Source organism: Strigops habroptila, chromosome 1 (genome assembly GCF_004027225.2).
Source record: "Strigops habroptila isolate Jane chromosome 1, bStrHab1.2.pri, whole genome shotgun sequence".
Lineage (NCBI taxonomy): Eukaryota > Metazoa > Chordata > Aves > Psittaciformes > Psittacidae > Strigops > Strigops habroptila.
The window spans coordinates 132,111,133-132,125,383 of NC_044277.2; positions in this window are offsets into that span (position 1 = coordinate 132,111,133).

Genomic DNA, 14,251 nt, shown 5'->3' on the forward strand with positions numbered 1-14,251 from the left:
CACCCATCTGCTCAGAGCCAGAGATATGAATCCAAGCTCTTCAATTCTCCTTCTGAAATGTGAGGAAGGCTGGAGTTACTTCATGCTCACTTTGACGAAATAAGGAACTGGAGAATCTGTTGGCATGAGTGGAGGTTTCACAAATTAAGAGCAGCTTTTAATATGATGCAAGATTTCTGTAAGCTTTCCGTTATTCTGATTTATTAGTCCTCAAGGCTATGTGGAAAGTGAACAGAAAGCATACTTAAAAAAGAAATTAAATTACAAGAGCTTTCACTATTCTGAGACACATTTGGACTCCTGTATTTGCTACTCATGAGTCATGTTTGTGCTGTGCTGTTGCAATAGACTCCAGGTTTTTTGATGGCTATATTTATTAGGGAGCAAAAACATGGGTAAATATTACTCCTGTCTTTTGATTTTGAGAAACTCCTGGACATTTCGGCTTCTGCCTGTTCCCAAGGGAATAGATCCAGGCAAAACAATATCCAGGAAACAAAAACATGGGAGAAAACACTTGGAATTACCTAGCTGATCAAGAGGATTGGCTGACTGGTATTGCAGTAAGGCATTTAGCTGGCATGTGTCCTCACTGGGTTCATCCAGATGATAACTGACACCTGTACTAAACATCAAAAGGTAAACATCAGTGCAAATACTGTTCCCTGTACTCGTATTTCCTTTCAATATGGCCTTTAGAGGTGGAAGAGGACTCAGGACACATATTTGTATGATATAGTAAGAGATCCAATCAGGAAAATGTTGATAGTACTGCATGTTCTCTGAAAAAGAGAGTCCTGTTAAAATTGAAGTGACTGTGACTGTATTCCTTTCCTTTCCTTTCCTTTCCCTTTCCCGGCTTTGGGAGGCAAGGCATTGAATTTTTGTTTTTCAAATACTTTTTCTTTCTGAATTTTTACGGTTTTGTGGTTTAGTATGCTTTATAATATGGTCGTGAAAATAAAACTAAATACTTTGCGGAGCTTTATTTTCTTTCTCTTTCAAACAAAATAAAAAAAAACCAAAACCTAGAAGTAATCTGAAATGGAATTCCTATTCTCTATGTAGATGAATGGCAACTGGGATCACAGACAATAAATTTTAGAACAAAAATGCTCTGGGTATATTGGGGTAGATTTATTGCCATAAATCATTGGCATAAATAGAGGTATGTTGATTATCAGCACTTGGGTATCTCCTGTAGCTGACATTTTACTCCATTTCTCTATATTTCTATTGGAGTTTCACCAGCCCAAAAAATCAAAGAAGCAATAATACAGTAGAATCAGTATAGCCAGCCACTTACTACCTAGAGCTTTATTTTCTCCATAATATTTTCAGAGTGTTTTGGGGAGTAATTTCGAACAGTCAAGTCAGAGTCTGTTGAGAATTGATTTTTGTGACCTTACATATTGTAACAGAAAATTATAACAGGAAATAAACCATTAAGTGATAAACAAGGAAACATGGATACAATTACTTTCAGAACATAATTTTACCCACTCCAGTTTTGAAAATGGAGAGACAGTACTGACTAGAACACCTCAATTCTGAATGCAAACTGTACAATCCATTATATTAAACAAAGTCAAAAGCAATGTGAAAGATCTTGAATCTATTCAAGGCATGCACCTCATTACAGACTTAGCAAATTAAAACACAAATAGGATTAGAAAAGAATAATGTAACAATCTCCCACTATGGTCCCTGGAGCATTAAGTCATAAATTGGGTTTGCATTAAATTGTGCCTGCAGTATTGAATTCAGGGAAAGAGCTATATGCTGAAGATAAACCTTGCTAGGCTAGCCAACTTTGGTATGGCTGCGTGTTTTCATAAACACACAATGAATTTCTTGGAATCTAAAAAGGCACATTCAAAAGCATACATTTCATATCTTAATTAGAAAATGCAGATATGGCGTAGCAATCCCTGGCTATGCCAAAGCCAAAAGCTGCAGGCATTTGAAATTGTCGTTTCACCTGAAGATGTTGTTTAAATAGGAAAGTTAAGCACTTTCCGTCAGATCACCTACTGTGTTAAACTAGGAGAGTTTTCAGGTTTACACAAACCTCTAGCATGTTACAAGCTTCTTTTAAGCGGAGAAAACAACCTTACCCCAAAAGGCGAGAGAGAAGCTGAGTTTCCATAGTACAAATGTATTCTGTTGTTATGGGAACTAAAATGGTGAGCGACGTGAAAAGGATCTTTAGCTAACAAAGACTGGCTTGATGATATTATGGCAGTAGCTATGCAAAGTGCAAACAGATCTGACATAAATAAATAGGGCTTCTTTTCTTAAGGAGATGCAGATTCCTGAAAAGTATTGACTTTAAAGGAAGCCAAATTTGACCTTCGTGTGACTCCAGACAAACTACTAGGAATTAGTGGGAATACTAATACTAGGAATACTGTAATACTAGGAATTAATTTCATTAATTTTTACTTATTAAAGGCTTTATTCTTCAAAGGTATATTATTACTGTCATCATCCCCCTGTCATTTCGGGAATCACTAATAGCAGCTGGTCTGGTCAAGGTGCTTGCCATTCTCCCCTATAAAGGAGCCCTTGTATGACATTATATGTGGGATTTACACTTTCTATTTTAGGGATTCTCCTGGCTCCATTTGTCGGTGGCAGACTTTGGCAATTTGGCAGTCAGAAAGCCCTTCAAGCTAGGGAACTGTCCTTTCTTTGTCAATGCATCTTTTCTCAACTTTTGTTGCTGCAATCTCTTAGCATCTGCCAATTCTCTCCCCTAGCTTGCACTGTGCAGAACGGTAGTAGCAGCATGCTAAAATAATATCAGAACTCATTAGTATTTTAAGTCTAGTCTCAGAGCCCCTGCCAAAAAAGCACATGCTATCCTGGGAACACTTGGATTTCAATAAAGCAGCTGAGAGAGAAGTGAACTTTGTCCAGTGACTGGGAGATGCTGATACCAGGAGTTGGTGCACATTGATGGGGCTGCAGAGCCTGTATCTAAACAGTGGAATCCAAGGACATTCACACATCCACGTTTAAATTTGTACCAGGGCACCAAACAAATGGCATATTGGGCTAAGAGCAGGCTATTCTTAGTCTCTTCCCTGCAAGGATTTCCAGGGATGGGAAGGCCCAGGGGCATTGCCACAGGACTGCAGCCACCCTGGGAGACTGCCAGCTCTGCAGCTTGGATGTGGCAGCAGCACATCACCGGAGACTCATTTCTTGTCGTATATGAATTGCGAGGAGACAGACAGTGAAGAGGTTGAACCTGGTTACCTAGGCACAGGATACAAGGGCGCTCAAGGTCAGACCATGCATGTAAGTTCTGGTCCTGTCCAGTGAATGGGTGCTCTGTCTCTCAGCAGCAATGATGCTCAGTTCTGGGGAAGAAGATGCTGAAAACTGGAGCATCTTGGATCTATAGAGGTACATCTAAACTGAGACTGCTGGCATTCCTTCCCCGACCCCCGGTCCCAGGACACACACAAGGCTTGCCAGGGGGCATGCACCCAAAGCTTGTGTGCACTTTCTAGCTGGGGCTCTGGGCTGCAGTCAGGGGAGCAGGGATTTGGGGGTCACATTGCACAGTTTACTAGTCCCTCATTTTAAATCCAGTGAGGTTTTACCCTGGGCTGGGGTGGGAAGGGTCTTCTCTCCCTCTTCCGTTTGCCAGTGGAGAATTTGTTGGCTAAACAAGGCTGTCTCCTCCTCCTGGCTGACAGCTCCCTTCTGGAGCAACCTTTTAACATTTTTCTTTATTTTCTTAAACAGCAAACATTAGACACATTAAGAACAGCAACAACAAAATCATTAAGCACTATAACATTCTCTGAGGAGCCAGACGTATCCTTTAATCAGGTTATGGAAAATTCATTCCTCTTCTAGCCATTTATCTTCTTTGTTTGTGCACATACCAAGTGACCCACTTCTGAACATCAAAAAGAACAACAAAGAAACAACCAAAGATTCTTCATTATTAATGGATTTATGTGCCATTTATTTTGCTTTATTGGAAACCAAATAATCAAGTTCATTTATTCCAATTAAACACAGCATACACTAACTGTCTATCATTTCTATCAGAGAATCCAGTTCTCTCACTTCAGAGTCATTACTTGACCTCAGTGGGGAAAGGATCGGTACCATACTTCCTTCTATAATGATTGATTGCATAAAGATGGAGAGGCATATACTGAAATTAGGGGTATATTGTGCGTTTCTCCCTGTGTTAGCTTACACCTCCAGTCACCTCTACAGATGCAAGGGGTGTAAACCAAACACTATAATTTCATGAACTAATACTGTAGACTACATCAGATCAAATTTGTCCTCAATTTCACGTGATTGATAACAAGTATAATGTATCTATTGTCATGTAATGAGTGATGCAGAGATCTCTGACACTGATCTCTAATGAAAATTCTATGAATAATAAACATGATGCGTAGGTTTGTAATAATAATGGCTTATTAAAAGCAATAAGACCTTAGGCTCAGTGTTGGCCTAAAACCACTGAATTAGTCAGATAGACTTGACAGAAATTAGTGACCAAAAACTCCTTGTTACACAAGTTGTGCGCTGATGTGATTCATATTTTAGTAACTAAACCGAAGCTCTCCCAAAAAGGCAGCTTCAGAAGAAATAATCTCATCATTTTATTGAGGTTTCATAACAGGTAATTTTTGTTGTTCCTGACAAAACTATTCAAAATGAAATCCACTTGATGAGAAAAGCACAGGAAAGTAAAGTAACAGTAGACACTGCAAAAAATGCTGTAGAAAGTTATAATAAAGCTGTTCATTGATATAGAATCATAGAATCATAGAATCATAGAATCATAGAATCCTAGAATCAAAGAATCATAGAACGGGTTGCATTAGAAAAGACCTTAAAGATCATATAGTTCCAACCACACTGCCACAGGCATAGACACCTTCCACTAGACCAAGTTGCCCAAGGCCACATCCTATAGGCAAGAATACTTCTAATTTTAAAGAGACTTTCTTGTGTTTAAACTTGGAATTAGTTGCTCAAAATTGACATGGATTAGGAATTACAATGCAAGCCATAATGGATATAACAGAGCATTGAGAAAGATCTTTACTAGTGTGGGGAAAAAACCCAACCTGTTTCTGAAAAATATATTTTGTTACATGCCATGTTAATTTTTATTTTTTCTGTTAAAATATATTTTAAAAAGAGGTTAACTCTAAGGTAGTTTTATCAACACAAAGCTGGCTAGATACGAAATAGTGCTCAAAAGCTGTTGAAAGAATACCTTATGGTAGTCAGAGAAGCTGGAATGTTAGAGGAGAATGTCAGGGGGAGAAAGGTAATAGAACCAGACTCTCAAAAACAGAGAAAAATAAATAGCAAATACTACGAAATGTGAAAAATATCATCATTATCAACGTGCATGATGCAACTCTGTTGAGCAGCTGCTAGTAGGCTTTAATGCCATGTCAGTGACATTAACACTGCTTATGATTTTCTTTTATGTTTCTGACACATCCCCACAATCATGTGCATTTATAAAAACTTACCACAGAAGATGGCAAGGTATTTGCCCACAGGGACTGGACTGGCGGGAATCCAATCAGTCTCTTCCCTGCAGTTGAAATTTGTCATTTCAGGATCCAAAGGTGTTTTGAGTGGTCACATTTTCTATTTTTATTCCCTGAGTTATTACAGGATATGAATGTCAAAAATAGATAAGCACATCGCAAACAGACTCAGCAAGTTCTGCCTTTTCTGCCTCTGGAGAGCCACTGCTCAAGCAATATCTCAGCACTAGGGTGACAGTTCTCCCTGGAGGGGGACAAGAGACAAATCCCTTCCACTCCACAAGCCCCCTGGCCTGCACCATCTGATGAATTTATAGTCTCCAATACAGTTAGGTGTGTATAATGCAATGTATTGCTGAAGACCAGTTACTGTATTTTATAGCTGACATTACAGGGGATATTTTTTCCTACGAAATAAAACAATATTTGTTTCCTGAAAGGGAAATGTGTTGTCTGTAGCTATCAGCAGGCAACAGTTGCTGCTGGCTAGAGCTAAAGGAGAAAAAAGAGGTGGATTTTACTTCAGTGATATTGGGAAGAATAATTTATCACTCACAGTGCTTTTCCAGGATTGGCAGGCCCATTTGAAAATCACTATAGGGTGACTGCTCTTTTGTACTCTATTAAATAATCACATTAAAAATAAGGGTCACAGAAGACATCCTGACATGTCCAGTGCTGCAACAGAAACTGGACTCCCCCACTATATATGACTCTGTGTGTAGAGGTATGAGGAGGGGGTGTAAGGTGCCTACACTTTTGAGGGTCTATAGCTATTTACCATCAGGATCCTATGCTGTAATTTCCAAGCACTTTACAGTAATTAATCAGTCCAGTCACAGTATGCCAGAGATGTAGAAAAGTGAATACAGATTTGAGGGATTTGAGGGTTTTTCTTTGATTTTGACCCTGTTTCAAAGCTTGGGAAACCAATGATGGGTCATTTCGTGGCTTGCTGCCTGGAAGATAGAGCTACTTTGAGGCATTAAAGGTAAAAATGATATTCTGAAGAGTACTTGATGTCAAATCCAGAGCTTCAAGTCTGTATCAGAGCCAAGAATCACCAGCAATATCTGCCCCAAGACACCTCTATGGGACTTGTCTGGAGCACAGGAGGACTTATCCTTCCCAGAGGTATTATAGATCAGCTTCTCCTGCCCTTGCTTAGAACATCCATTTTTAACTGCTTCTCCAGTTCGTTGAGGGTTTAGGGAGATAAAATTTTCTTTTGAGAAGATGTATTTTATGCATATAGTAGACCAGTTGGCATTGCATATCAGGTCAGATGTTAGGTCTTGCAAAGAAAATCATATATAATACTGTCCTGTCATACTGAGACTTCCTATTAGTTTCTCTATTTCTTTGTTGTTGCTTTAAAGCTAAAGCAAAGGACACCTGGGGTGGAGGAACACATCTGTGAAGAAAGAACAATTCATTTCTATTTCCAGGAGTTAGGATACAAGAAATTATTCTCTTCCACAGTTTACGTTTTTGCTAGGAGACAAATGCTACAGAGAAGAGCAAGGAAGAGTTGCCAATAAGCAGGTAGACACATCCAAAGACTGCCCTGGTCGAAAGCTGTGACGATTCTACAGCTAACAACATTTAAAAGGCCTGTGAATGATCAGCAAGAGGATAAGGTGGTTTGTAAGGATGCAGAGACCTTATACATTCTTTGCATGAAAAAGCATGCACTATTTGCATTTTGCAACAATACACTACAGTTACTTGGCCTTTCTACCACGGTAAGCCTGTGCCGGACCTGCTGAAGGTGTATGTGTCTCCAGTCCTTTGGCAGGTGTAAGGCAGGTGTAAGACACGTGATGAGCAGCTCTTGGGAGGACCCAGATGTGGTCTTTGAAAGCATCAGAAGGCATTGGGGAGCATGGCATGCGCAAACCATGTGAGGGACAGGGTCTGCACCTCTGCAGCAGTGTGTAACACAGCAAGGACCTGGATGACATTTACTGGGTGGCTGTGTACAAATTATCTCCAGACATCCCAAGTAGACCCACGTGTCTACAGGTGAGGAAGGCAGCGTGGTTTAGGAAATAGCCTGCCTTTCAGAGAAACCCTCAGCACTCTTCTCTCCATGAGCCCATCAGCCTCTCCAGGAGCTCCTGTATCTCTTGCTGCTCACAACTCATTTCTCCCAGGCATCAGCTGTAATGAAGATGGGATGGTCTACAACTTTATGACAGTTCCATTTATTTCTACTATTTTCATATAAACCCAAGCAACGAGCAGCAGTTGCTTCCTCTGCAGCTTGATGAATGTCAGTATTAATTAAAATTGTTCGGAATAGGGTCGGGTGTTTTTCCTCTCTCCGCACAGGGCTGGCAGGGAGGAGAAGCCTGACAGGCAGACGCAGCTGCTGAACTGTTGACTGGAAATGTCGTCACTGGGAACAAGGCAAAGAAGCGGTAGCCAGTCTCTGGCAAAGTGGGTTGGAAATAGGGGAAGCATTTTGTCACCTGCACCACACTGCCACTCAGTGCAATGTGGGGGAGGTTGTCTAGGTATGGGTCTTGAACTTAATCCTTTGCTCCCCCAGCTGGGAAGTCTGCAAAGGCAGCTGTTCAGCCCATATGGAGGGAATGGTGCTCCCCCACCACCGCTATCTAATGATGCTTTCCTGACTGACACTCCAGAGAGAGCCCTTGATTCAGGAGGGAAGGTCAACATGACACAGTGCCTTTTGGGATGTAGGGGGGAAAAACAGGGGATGCTCCGCTAACTAAACCTCCCTGTGGATCATGTATTTATATGCACTCTCTTCCGACACTGACCCCACCAAGACATTCATAAACTCATCTTCTGTCAGGCTTGGGGGTGCTCAAGCAGCAACCAAAATTATGCTTCAGTGGTCATGGATGTGCCTGTTTCCAACTGTGTCAGGTCTGAATGCAGCCAAGGCACCACCCTGATGACCGCAGTGCTGGCATCCTCACTTATGTTACCACTATGCACTCAGAGGAGGTCATTACTATCTGCTACAGCTAGTTTTCATACATGGTTATAAAACAATTTTCTTTTTTCTTCACAAACTTTACCAACAACAGAGCACAGAAATGCAAATGAACCTCTGGGAATTAAATGCACATGTACTCCTGTCCTAGGTTCTTAAACCACGACAGCTCCTGACTTGGACTGAAACATGCTCCACCGCCACTGTGGCACAACCTCCCCAGAGTGTTTTCCTTTGGGGGCAAGTAAACAGCTTGGCTTGCAGAGCAGGACCAGCCCCTCCTTTGCAAAATGTCATCAAGAAAAAGGTGAGTGGTTTTACACACACTTTTCCTAAAGTCCTGCATTGTTCTCTAAGAAACTGAAGCAGAGAGACAAGAGACTAGGGAAGACAATAACCTCTCCAGATCAAAGGATGGATCACAAGGAATAAAAAGCTGAAAAGCTTTTGGAAGTGCAAAATAAGGTTTTCGTAAAACCGTGAGTTTATTAGGCACATATGGAAAGATAGGCTTGATTTACAAAAACACCCAGTGAAAAAGGAAATATACTTCGCTTTGGCATCTGTAAAAATCTCATCTACAAACACAGGTGTGGAAATGCAATTAAGTAAATATCACTATTGTGATACTCAGTTTCATTCTGTATTGAAATTTTTTCTGTTCATTTTTCAGATTTCTGGTACCACAGGCTGGTCCTTCTAAATACTGTCTCCTGCAGCTACACTTTGATTCAGGTACAAGCCCTAGTTCCTTTGCCCTTGTTTGAATTTACTGTAATCCTTTGATTTGTTTCTAGTGAGCATTATATTTTTTTCCACTGCTGATCTGTAGGAAGTATATTTCATCTAGAAAGATACTGATTTCTAAAAGCCTTATTTCTGAGCAGATATCTGTCACATCAAGTGTAGTAGTCTAAAAAAATCCTAAGTAGAAGTGTCTTTTACCAACATAAAAAATAACAATCAAGTCTCTTCCACCTGTCATCCTGCTCTAATCTTACAGTGGGTTAGGATTTCTGTCTGTATGCTGAAAAGAAACCTGGTTTCTGTAAATTTCTTTTTAATAAAAATGTGTTACCTGTGATAAATATATATTGTCTTGGTCAAATGAATCTGATTGTGAAAACATATTGAGCAAAAGTATTGGTAGGATTTAATTTCAGCTCTTAAAAAAAAAAATAAAGAAAGAAAAAAACACCAAAACCCAAACTGTAGCTATTGAATGCTGGTTTGAATTAAATTCTATTTGTTTTAATAAAAGTGTAGTGACCTGAGTGTACATAAATTTGTTTTAGTGGCAGTGCATTGGATCCAATAAAACTATATTGGCTTCACTGCTTGTATCTCCTTTTCAGAGAAAATGGATTGAATGGAAAAATGAAACAGGCATGAAACAGCCAGCCCTGAGGTCTCTGCTCCACTCTGGCACCCAAATAAACTGGTAAAAAAACCCCACTATATTACTAAACATTGCTTTTAAATTTAAATATGTTTGAATGTCAAGGCAGCACAGGGGGGTTAATTGCCTCTGTAAGAGAAAGAAGTTTTCAGAATCAGACTTGGCTGTGGAGGGTCAGCATATCTGCTCACGACTGCAGAAGTAGAAACCTAAGCTGGCTCCAGCTCTCTGTTTCACTGGCCTAAGCCGGGCTCACTCTCAATAGAATGATCACCATGTATCTGCAATCATGCAGATCGAGTGTCAGTGGCCTCAGTGCAGATGCACCTCTACACAGACGTGCAGGCACATGCAGCACGGGTGTAAATCATGTCCACATCGGGTGCAAGGTGCCGGTGGATGGCATTCCCGTGGAGGCCCAGCTGCCACAAGGGTTTTAAACACGCTCCACCAGGATCAGTCACTTCTGCCACCTGGAAGGAACACTATACTCCTACACTCATCTACTTTTGCATCAGACCTCACAAATGTCTGCGTTTTCTATGCAGCGGTGTTACCTATACACATGACTGCAGCTAGGAAAGCCATCGGTTGCCAGTGACGGGCTGGGTGGAGCTTCTTCACAGTGGCTTTTCAGAGTGGTATGTGGTAGCTTCTAAATGGGAGTAAGGACATGCTCAGCAGACTCTTAAGGTGAGTTAAAGTATGGTTTAACCATTTGTTTTACATTTGCAAACTACACTGTCCCCAATTTGAAGTGAGCAGCTCTGCAGCTAGCTGATGTCCATGTTGAATACAGGAACTCAGGTCATCTTCCTCTTGCATGCATTCACTTGCAAAATCATTGTTACCCCTGTATCAACACTCCTAAAAATGTCACCAAGTGCCTTTTCTAAATTCCTTAAATTGAATTAAAAAAGGAAAATGCATTCCTGTCCTTTTCCAAGTGCCACTTTTTCAGCTAGTGCAACTGGGGAAGAGCTCCTTGCAATGCCTCTGAGGTTAGAAAGGACACTTCACTCTCAGCGTGGCAAGCACCATCTGGATATTTGCTAAGGGGTGAAATGGATTCTGTTGGCTGGCCTGGCTTCTTACATACCTTAAATCACTGTAAGATGACAACTCAACCGAAGTAATGCTTTGTTTGATGTCGTGCTTCCTTTTAGGAGACTGGAGTCAGGTTGTGTGAATCCAAATCTGCATGTTATTCCTTCATGAGAAAACATGATCTGCATCCACTTGTTTACAGTTTATGCTGAAGTGGGTGCCCCCAGGATTGCGGGACCCAACCCAAGTGAGGAGAATTTGGCTGCAGCATTAGTTTAGCTGTGGGAGAGAAGATGGCTGCAGGCTTCTCCAGCCTTGGCTCCTCAGAAGACTGTGAGTGAAGAAATAATTCAAAGATAAGCGAAACAGCTGTTAATGAAGCCATATTCAGGTGAAAATCCAGCTGAGGAGTGGGTTTGAGAGTACTGCTCTGAGCATCACTGACAAAATCCCCATGACCCTGCAGAAGTGGAATCTAAGTTATATGCTATGCAGTCAGTTCATATACCCCAGGAACTAGCTGTCTCCTGAGGGTGGCCAAACCAGATTTGTGATAGCTGTGAGGGCTTCACCACCATGCACATGATGGTAGTGGAGGTAGCAGACCTCATAAAGCATCTAGGTAAGTGATTTGTGAGTGCTGGGCAAGATCAGTGGGTGCCAGTAAGTAAAAAGTCTGTGGACTTCACAGTGATGTTCACTGAGATGCTTCCTGCACAGGGCCGTGCCAAAATGCAGATACCTTTGAGGGGCTGAGACAGGAATTCGGGATTTTTTTGAGAATTTGGGAAATTCTTGCAGGAAACTATCCAGGAGAGACGGGCTCTACTCAAATCAAACAGGACCAAATAATTGGCACTTACAGTATAAAGGGTTAAAGGAGAGTTTATATCTAGAAGCTGGCATAAATCTGGGTGCAGAGGAGTACACAGTTTGAGGTGACACCACCTCCGGGGGTAAAAACATAAATTCTGTATCAGAAGGGGATTGGGTAAACTAAGGGAGGAAAAATCCCACCAGAGCCATTAAATTCTACGGTCCAGTTCCTCCCAGCTGCTGGAAGCTGGAGGTGTAAGCAGGGGATTTATCAGAATTGCCAGGTCACATGGCGGAGATGGGTCTTCACGGCCTCTTTCTTGATTCATGATCCCTGTACCAGACAGGGTGATGGAGAGATCTTTATACTGCCTGCCCACCTCAAGATCACCTGCCTGGGCCCCATGTCTCCCACAGTCCATCTCTGAACCTTCTCTCCTGACATCCTGGCTCTCCCATGGCCACCGTGCAGTGCCAGCCCCATATCCCAGCCTCCTCTGGCCAATCCTCCTCCTCGCAATGAGCAGCCACCAACACCTTTTCTGCCACGTTGCAGCCACCTGAGCAGCTCTTCTGCTTTTATTATCTCCTACCCAGGCATGTGGGCAATGCCTTGTTTGAGTCCTAAATATGTTTCATTTAAGCCATGATGATGGCGTATAAAAAGCTGTAATCTTTGCTAGGTCTCTCTTTTCATTGCTGTAATTACCATAATAACCTTTTTTAACTGGCTCTTTTATAAGTAACAGCAACATAAAAATATCTCAGCATGTTTTCTGTTAATGAGCTACAACTTCTGTGTAATCTTCCCTACACTTTCTTCAGTGTCTCTGTTTGCAGTGGATGCACCATCGTTTTCATCTCACCTTGATCATGGTGCTACTTCATCCCTGAGCTAGCAAGCTGGTCCTGGGACCTTTTGAAAGGCTTTGTCCAGGCTGCTCCAATCTGGAAAATGCAGTGGTGGTGACGCCAAGTGATGCCAGCATGGAACATAAAAGTGTTCCCCCTGCTCGGCCTCTCCACCTGCAGCAAAGCTTTTGGGAAGCCTCAGGGAGCAAGGTGACTTTGTCTGAGCCAAGGGAGGAGACATTCACCACCATGGCTGTGGACCCTGCCAGCGTGTGGATCACACTGCCTGGACCCTGAAGATGCTGCAGTGAATGCGTTACCATCACCCGTGTCTTGTGTCCATTTAAGGACACCAGGGGGGACAGCAATGACAAAAGGGATTGATACCCAAATGCCAAGACAGAAGTTCAGTGTCATGGCTGGTAACTGATACAAGCGACCACAGATGAGCCGTGAAGCAGAAAGGGTTTTGACTACGCAGCACAGAGATTTGAGGGACAGCTGCGGAGAGCCTTCTCCGTCACTACTGCTGGCAGAAAGCACTAATGCGATCAGGCAGTGCCTCTGCTCCAGCCATCCATTCACGTCACTGCCGCCCAGCTCCATCAGTCCGGTCTCAAGGAGCACCTTTGCCTCTCAGCCCTCACCCCCAGAATGTTGCTGTGGGAAAGCCAACACACGAGCGTGGAACATGGTCCAAAAAGCCTCAGTCAATTACGCCATCATAATATCACATCAGCAAACTCACAGTTTGACTGCTGACGGCAGATGGACGAACACTTGTCGGTTATCTGGTGCTGAGCGAGAGGCAGATTTATTTCCAGAGCTTGCAACTCTCATTTCTCCCAGCTGAAGCTGCGGCAGAGCGTGCATTTGTGATTTACTTTTTTTCAGGTAGAGCTATGTTGCAGTGATGTCTGTCACCAAAAACAATGGGATTTTTGGCGTGTTTCTAGGAGGAAAGCTGGAAGGAGAGTGGAAGGCATCTCTGCTTTCCATAGCACTGGAAGTTGCTTGAATTCACACAAGTATGAACTGAATTTCCGAATCTCAGCCATATCCTGTGTGCACTGACAGCTGGCTCACCAGCAAAGGACTGCAGAACCTGTAAAGCAGGGTGAAAAGTACTGGGTATCTGCATGGGGGTGATATTTGTGTGCGCTCTAAAAATAAAGTGAATTGCTACCTTGGAGCTGGCCAAGGGTCCACTTAGTTCTGTCTCCAGTCCTGGCCATCAGCAACACCAACTGCTTCAGGGGAATGGAAGGAAACCCCTCAAGAGACAGTCTCTTGAGTAAGGCTGAGTTAGAGCTTGAAAGTAAAGCATGAGCTACAGAAGTAACTGCACTTGCTACAAAAACAGCATCATATACTTTCTGCCAACATTTCTCCAGCGAGACATCAATGCAGCACAACTGCTAGCAGGCAGGATCTAACAGGGACTGAAATATATTCTGAGGTGTGAGATTTACTGAAACCTGTAAAGCAGCAGCTGCAAGAACTTCACTTACGAACCATTCACCAAGGCTCTTGTATTTCTCAAAAATATCCTTGCTGTAGGAAAAGTTGTACAATGTGCAAATGTCCATAAAAGGCATTAATACCACTGCTAAGGGC